We start from the raw sequence: 8,608 nt of genomic DNA on the forward strand, positions 1-8,608 counted from the left end.
CCATTCTTGGGCATTTAAAAAATAATAGTAACTATCAAGAGAAACTGCTAGAGTCAGAATTTCTGTTTTTAGTCAGTTTAAGGCCTACAGACACAAATAGGCTTAATCTATGTTTGCTAGTACTAAATGTTGTGTTCACATTCCTGAGGACCTAGACAATGTTGAAACTCCCAAATGAAGGCCTGTCCTCTCCAGCCTTTGCTAGGCCTTGTTATGGGAACAACTTCTCAGTTCTTCCACCCCCTGTCTTTTACTTCCATGTCAATTAATCAACTTGTATTGCAGAAATATCAGGATCTCACAAAAATTGGAGCCTGGCTATAGATGTGCCTCCAGGATTGGACCCTGGCTGCAGATGTGCCTCCAGAGAAACTATCAAGTCTCCAGTTCTCCCTGTCACAATGATACCAGCTCTACGTCCACACCCCAGCAGGAAGTAATTACAGAAGACTGACCTTCATCCATGTACCCAAAAATTTTTTATTTTTTTTTATAAAAAAGGAAATGGGGGAATGTTAGGTATAAAGCCACCTTTTCCTCTCCCGCTACAGGCATCACCTGTAAATCTGTGTTAAGTCCGCCTTTCCCGTTACAGGAATTTCCAGCTTACGTCGCCATAACCTTCCTGCCCCCCCCACATTACGTTCCAATATGTCATTGGTCCATCAGTCAGTCTGTAATAATTCTCCTCCATAATTGGTTCCTCCCAGCCCGCGAAATTCCAATACAAAGAACTGTGCGCCATCTTCTTCTCTCTTTTTCCCTTTCCCCTTTCCCCCGAGCGGACACGTTTTGTCCGCTTGAATAAAAGTTCCTCATGTGAGACCTGTATCTGCGGAGCGTCTTTTCTGGGAGTTATCGACGAACCAAAACTGCCCCCCTTTACATCTAACTAACAGTGAGTCATTTACAGAATTTTTTCCAGTGATAAAAAAGTGCACATAAAGTTGGAAAAAATTTATTACAGATGAAAATTTGTCTTAATAGACAGTGCAACAGAATTTACTGATAAACCATCAAAATTAATACGAGCTTAGTTTTTCTGACAGGAAATCAAAATACTGATGTCCATTCAAATTCTTTACACCAACAATAAAAAGAAACGCCATTTGAAATATTAACCCCCCCAAAAGCTAAGAATTTTCCCTAGCATATTTAAAAACTTTTTATAAGATAGCACTTTATTTAAAGGTTATAAATACCCGCATAAATACTGGTATCTCATACTAGACAAAGGTGCCAAAATGATTCACTAGAGAAAAGATAGCCTATTCAACAAATGGTGCTGGGGAAAATGGAAAGTAACATGTAACGAAATGAAATTAAACCTCTATCTCTCACCCAGCACAAAACTCAACTCACAGTGGATCAAAGACAGGCACTAGAATAGACCCTGTGACTACTAGAAGAAAATGTAGGACCAAATCTTTACCATGTCAGCCTGGGATCTGACTTCCTTAACAAGATCCCTAAAGTGCAAGAAGTTAAATCAAGAATCAATAAATGGGATGGGCTCAAACTAAAAGTTTCTTCTTAGCAAAAGAAACAATCAATAATGTGAAGAGAGAGCCTACAGATTGGGAGAAAATCTTTACCACATGCAACTCAGATAAAGCATTAATCTCTAGGATATAGAAAGAGCTCAAAAAACTTAACACCAAAAAGCAAATAACCCAATTAATAAATGGGCTAAGGTACTGAACAAACAGTTCACAGAAGATACATGTTGGGACTAATGACACATTAACTAACTCAGGCTGACTCCTTACTCCATGGCAAGTGAGCAAGATCAAGGCCTCAAAGGCGGTTTCAAAAGTTAATGACGATAAATCGGACCACCATCAGGGATTGGTTAACAACAGTTCCCCGAATGTGATCAGCTCGTGCTTGCCATATAGTCCTATGGGACTCTCACCTGTGTGGAAATCCCCCTCACCCCTTCCACCCCCGTGCCTTGCTGACCTTTAAGCTGATTGGTCCCCACCTAGCCTCCACCCTACATGAAAGCTGTGTGACTTCCTCAATAAAGGAGTTCCTGCTGTGACTGGTCTCCCTGATTGTCCTCCGCCTGGAGGGCACAGGGCTGGTTGCAGGCGGTCAGTCGGCCCTACCTTTCCCGGTCTGGCCTTGTTGGGGAGTGCTCCCTTCCCTTGTCACTGGTCAAGAAGAGCAAGGGGGCTAAAGACCCCAATCCATCAACAAGTATATGAAAAAATGTTCAATATCTCTAGCAATTAGAAAAATGCAAATGAAAACTACTCTAAGATTCCATCTCCCTCCAGTCAGAATGGCAATTGTCAAAAATAAAAGCAGCAATAAGTGTTGGTAAGGGTATGGGGAAAAAAGTACAAGCATGTATTGCTGGTGGGAATGCAAAATGGTGCAAACATTATGGAAAGCGGTATGGAGATTCCTCAGAAAACTTGGAATGGACCCACCATTTGACCCAGCTCTCCCACTCCTCGGTCTATACCCAAAGAACTTAAAATCAGCATACTACAGTGATGCAGCCACATCAATGTTTATAGCAGCTCAATTAACCAGAGCTAAAATATGGAACAAACCTAGATGCCCTTCAACAGATGAATGGATAAAGACAATGTGACTATATATATATATATATATATATATATATGATGGAATATTACTCAGCTTTAAAGAAGAATGAAATTATGGCATTTGTTGGTAAATGGGTGGAGTTAGAGAATATCCTGCTAAGCAAAATAAGCCAAACCCAAAAATCACAGGCCAAATGTTTTCTCTGATATGTAGATGCTAATTCACAATGGTGTATTGTGGGGGAGATAGGGAAAAATGGAATTATTTTATTTTAGGTAGAGGGGAGTGAAGAAAGGGGAAGGGATATGGGGGTAGGAATGATACTAGAGTGAAACAGGCATTATTATTACCTCATGTACATATATGACCGCATGACCAATGTGATCCTACAATATGCATAATCATAAAAATTACACTCTGTTATCTATAATAATCTATCAAAATGTCATGTACAACAAACTAGTACAAAAAAATATTTAAAAAATGTTATAAAGAAAATTTAAATAGATGAGAATGTATGCTGTGTGTTTTCTATTTTTTTCTCTAACCTCATTCTCAAGTCTTCCCCACCAACTCTGGAAGGTGCATCTATGAACCACATTAATGGTTTCCCTTGAACCCTGGATTTGGGTAGACATAAGTGAACAAGAAGTACTGGCAGAAGATCAGAGAGCAGTAAATGGATATTTAGCCAACTGTCTCCCTAATGATGGCTATGGATTGATTAAATTCCCTGAGCGAAGACCACAGCTGCTGTCAAGTGGCTCTGTCTTTCAGCTAGAGTTTGCCTTTGGGTTGTAAGAGTTCTCCCTCCATCTACCTTTGTTTTCACCTTTAAGCATAAAAGTGATAATCGTTTATGACTGTTGGTTTCCCTCAATCCATTCATTTAAAATCCTTTAATTAAACATAAATCTATCACTCTGAGAAAGCCACTCTTTCCTGTTTAAACTAAGTACTAAAATTGTATTGGAGTAACTCCAGGAAATGGTACTCTCATACCACATTGCTCATATGTTTAAGGAGAGCACAAATTACTTTCTTGTTCAAGTAATTACTGGCATGTAGTAGATTCACAGTTATCTAGATTAGCAATGGTGGCATGCAATGAAATACAAACCAAGAGCAAGTCATTGGGAGATCACCTACAGTCCTTCATTGTTACAAAGACAAAAGTGATTATAATAATATAGGAGAGCAGGTGCTCTTGTGTGCACCTGCATGCGCATGCACACATGAAAAGAAAGAAAAAAAGTTAAAGGCCTTGCATGTCAACTCAGATTGCAGGCTAAAATTAGAACATTTATATGATAGCTGGTTGTTCAGGACAAATATGACTGATATATAAGTCCAAAGCTTGATCATAAGCATTGCAGTTATCTGATTTTCAAATAAAGCTTTTGGTTGGAGAGGAGTGAAAAATCTAAGATATGGGGCAGAGCAATTGAACAGACACTAATAATTCTGTGTTTTTCTATGTTTCAAATAGCCCTGGACCTCTTTTGGCAATAATGGTACATCTTCTCCCCCTCTTCAGAAAAATTATACTCCATTATGTGTGATAATAACACACTTCTCCCTGCATAACTTCAGTACTTTCCCTCATAGAGGATGCTAATTTTCCTCAGGACCCACTACTACCGCTATTTCCTTAGACTTATAAGAAGGGATTGATCAAAATTTGAATATGGTCCAGAAAATGAAAAACTTCACTGAATTCATTTTGACAGGATCTGAGGAGCATTCATGAGTGAATTATAGGGGTATTAGACCAAAAGTGGGAGAAAAATACCTTGATTAAATAACTTTATTAAAACTAAAGCATTTTTAATATCAGTTCAGTCAAAACTCAAATACATCCTGTTGTGACTTAGCCTGTCCAAGAATTAAGACCCAATCAAAGTATAACAAGTAAATTGAATAGTGGTTTTCAAACTTAAAGCACAGCAGAATCCCATGAAAGACTCCATAAAACACAGTTTGCTAGACAACATCCCCTAAGTCTGCTTCTGTAAGTCTGAAATGGAGCCTATAAATTTGTATGACAGTTTTCAAATGATACTATTGCCTCTAGTTTGAGGATCTCTGAGAAAACTTAATCCCTGTTCTATGGTTCAGGTAACCAAATTTTTCTAGTAAAGAACCTCTCAAAAATAGGGCCTCCTGACAGGAGGAATGAGGGAATTTCATTCCCTTTCAAATAAATGGTACGAAAGCCAGATGTCTTCTGGTATACATCAGCACAAACAATCAGGTAGTGACATTACTTACAATGGTCTTTTCAGTGTGGTTATTTTTCTGGGGCAAAAACAACATAGCCCATGCAACTCAGGAGACTGAAGCAGGAGGACTGCAAGTTTGAGGACAACTCTAGCAACTTAGATCCTATCTCAAAATTAAAAAGAATTAAGGACTGGGAATGTAGCTCATTGGTAAAGAGTCTATGGCTCAATTCCCAGTACCAAAAGATAATGGCAACAACAAAATAAAACATGCCTACAGCCAATGGAACCCAGTTTACAAATATTTACTTAACATTTTTTTCATTTATTGTTATTGATAATTAGAAGAACTTCATCTCATTTATTAGGAAAAATAATATATTATTTTGATCTTGTCATTGGATTAGATCACCTTTCTTGTTCTCTGTCCATATTGAGTACCAAAAGGGGCTTGATCTTCCTAAGAGCCCATGAAATGTACTGTTTCATTATATGATGAAATTTTCCTCCTCATGGCATTTTCTTCCTCCTCATGCATAGGAAATAATACATGTGCTCGAGAATACCCATGAAAATGCAGAATTCTACCACACTGGAAGTTTCTGAACACATTAACCTATAACATATCAGAATATCTTTTATAAAGTAAAAATCCACTTGCCTGATTATTCCCCGCCCATCAGTGAAGAAAGAAATTCAGTGGTGGTAACACTCTAGACTGGTGGGTAATTATTAATCTGACTTGCTATTTCAATATATTTCTTGGGTCAAATGAAAGGAAGCTGCACAGCCATAACTGTTTCAGAAAGAGCTATGATAGAGAGGTTCTCAATGGAACCCCCAGCAGATCCCTGTAGAAGAACCATAGTTCAGACCTTGAGGACTTTGGAATCAGGCCACATTCTCATTCCCCTTTCTCTTTGACAATTATACTCCATTTGAAAATCAGCCCCTGCTTTGCTACTGAACTGTATGAATATATAACTATGGGACGTCAAGTATATATGCAATCTGAACTGCCTATTAGGTACTTGGAATTATATAATCTACAAAAATAATAAAATTGGAACATTTTTGGCAGTTGTTGTCTTATGTGGTGGAAATAGCATGCAATCCAGCACAAGTAGATCCATAACACAAGAGTCAACTGCACAACATGGTTCAGATTTCAGTGCCTACTCCTACTGCTTCATGGTCTCATTTATCCCACTTAAAGACTTATGTAAGTATCCTAAGACCAGTTAATGGAAAAGGAAACAAAGCAGACCTGGATGATAAGTGATCTGTGCAGTGTTCTGCCACAATCTGGAAATGGAGAAAAAAAGAAAGACAGTAAGGAAGAAGCATCTGCCCCGAAAGGTTGTTGAACTCCAATTCATAATGCATTACAATATACTGGTTAGTTAGGGACTTGATAATTGAGAAACTAGTGACACTGAAGTGTAAGAGTGAAATATATTGGTGACTATCTTGGCACAAAGTATAAAGATATTTGTGTTTCACTAAATGTGCATCAGAGGGTATTCATAACCCAGGATACTCTTAATAATTAGGCAATATCTTTTCTCTGATGTCACTCAGTCTCTTTCTCAGCTACTGTGGTGTTTGGTCAATGCACTCATGTACAGTGATGCCCTAATGACTTTATTGTAAAGGTGTAGAGGCTATACATTGGTCAACGTAGATTTTCCCTCACCAAAGTACAAAAAGCTATTACTGATTTAAAAAAAAAAACAAAAACAAACAAACAAAACTATTGCTGATGCAATACCTGGTAATACCCACCAAGCTGAAGACCCAAATGGCACTATTTCTCAAGCTGCTCACCTCATAGCAGTCAGGAAATCAACTAGTTGCCTGATGGCTGACTGTAGACACATACAGTCACACATGGAATGGAATTGCTGGTTTATGTGGTCAAGGTATTTTAGCTTTATTAGACACTATTGGATAGTTTTTCAGTGGTTATATAATTTTAGACTCTCAACACAAAAGTCCCAGTCATATTACACTCTCCCCATTCCTTGGTTTTTAATCCTTTTTGTCCTATCTGGCATGTGTAGTTTTATTGTATGTTAGTCAGTTTTTTATTACTCTACCAAAAAACAGATATATCAATGTATTACTCTAACAAAAACCAGATATATCAACTGATAAAAAGTTTATTTCATCTCACAGTTTTGGAGGTTTCAGACCACAATTGGAAAAATGGTTTGGGGCCTGTGGTGAGCAGTACCTCTGGTGGGGGTATGTGACAGAACCTGCAACAGAGGAAGCTGTTTACCTCATGGCAGTCAGGAAGCAAAAGGGAAGATAGGAAGGGACCTCATTCCCAATCTTCCCAGTGACCTAACTTCCTCTCACCAGGCCTTACTTCCTAAAAGTTCCCCCATCTATCTCCCAACAGAGCCAGAGGCTGAGGATCAAGTCTTTCAACATATGACCTTGGGAAAACATTCAAGATCCAAATTATCACATAATATTTTATTGCTATTTTATTTAAAAAAATTCTTATAGATGTTATCTGCATAAGTCATGGAAATTCAGAACATTTTCATATGCTTATTAGTCAAAAAGAAAATCTCATTTTCTAAAAGGTTTGTTCAAACCTTTAGAAAAAGTCATCATTTTATTGTTGATTTGTAGATTTTCTTTATATGTTCTTGACATAAATCCTTTGTCACTGATATGGCTATTGAATATATTTTCTGGACCTGTGACTTGCCTCTTCATTTACTTATCTTTTAGTATGAAGATTAATTTTAAACTTTGTTTTTCAACTTGTTTATACTTAGTGCCTTTTTTGTCCTAATTAAGGAACATTTGCTATACCAGCAGATTTCTCTATGTTTCCTTCTAAAAACTTTGAGGTTTTTACTTTGAAATTTATGTTTATATTCTATTTTGAAATAATTTAGTTGTGGGAAATAGTAGGTGGTTGGTTGCTGTGGTTTGGATCTTGCTTGTCCACCAAAGGCAATTGTGTTGAATACTTGGTCCCCAGCCTGCTGTGCTCCTGGGAGAGGGTGGCACCTTCGAGAGGTGGTATCTAGTGGGAGGAAGTCAGGTCACTGGGGGCATGTCCTTGGAGGGGATATGGGTACTCCACCCTCATGCTCTCTTTTGGTTTCCTGGCTGGTGTTATGTCTCTTCCACTATGTACTCCTGTCATGATGACTTGCCACAGTCCCAAAGGCAATGAATAGTGATCACGAACTGAAACCTCTGAAACCATCATCTAAAGTAAACCTTTCTTCCTTATAAGTTGATTATCTTATATATTTTCTAACAGTGATGCAAAGCTGACTAACACATCAAGGTTAACTAAATTTTAACTTTTTCTTTTCCATTTGAATATCCAGTTTGTCCAAAAATATTTGTTTTAAATTGAAGAACATTCCCCTACCCCACTGAATTACATTGGTGCCTTTGTGTAATCAAGTAATTATGTGTTTATTTCTAGGCTCACTTTGGTTTCATTGAGACATTTTACTTTCTCTTTACAAATATCTCGGTGGTTTATTTCACGTTAGTTTTATTCTAAGTCCTGAAATATGCTAAGTCCTTTATCTTTATTCTCCTTTTTTCAAGAATTACCTTGGCTCTTCTTCCTCTGTATTTCCACATAAATTACTGAACACACTTTTCTAGTATTAAAATAAAAAAAAAACTGCTAGAATTTAGAACTGTATAGCTATGATTCTATAGATTGATTTCCGAAGTGACGTCTTAATATTTAGATTTTCATTCTCCATTGATTTATAACCTTAATTTCTTTCAATAATTTTCAATGTATAGTTTTAAGTATTTTATGATTTTTGAAAAAG

Source organism: Sciurus carolinensis, chromosome 3 (assembly GCF_902686445.1).
Source record: "Sciurus carolinensis chromosome 3, mSciCar1.2, whole genome shotgun sequence".
NCBI classification, from domain to species: Eukaryota; Metazoa; Chordata; class Mammalia; order Rodentia; family Sciuridae; genus Sciurus; species Sciurus carolinensis.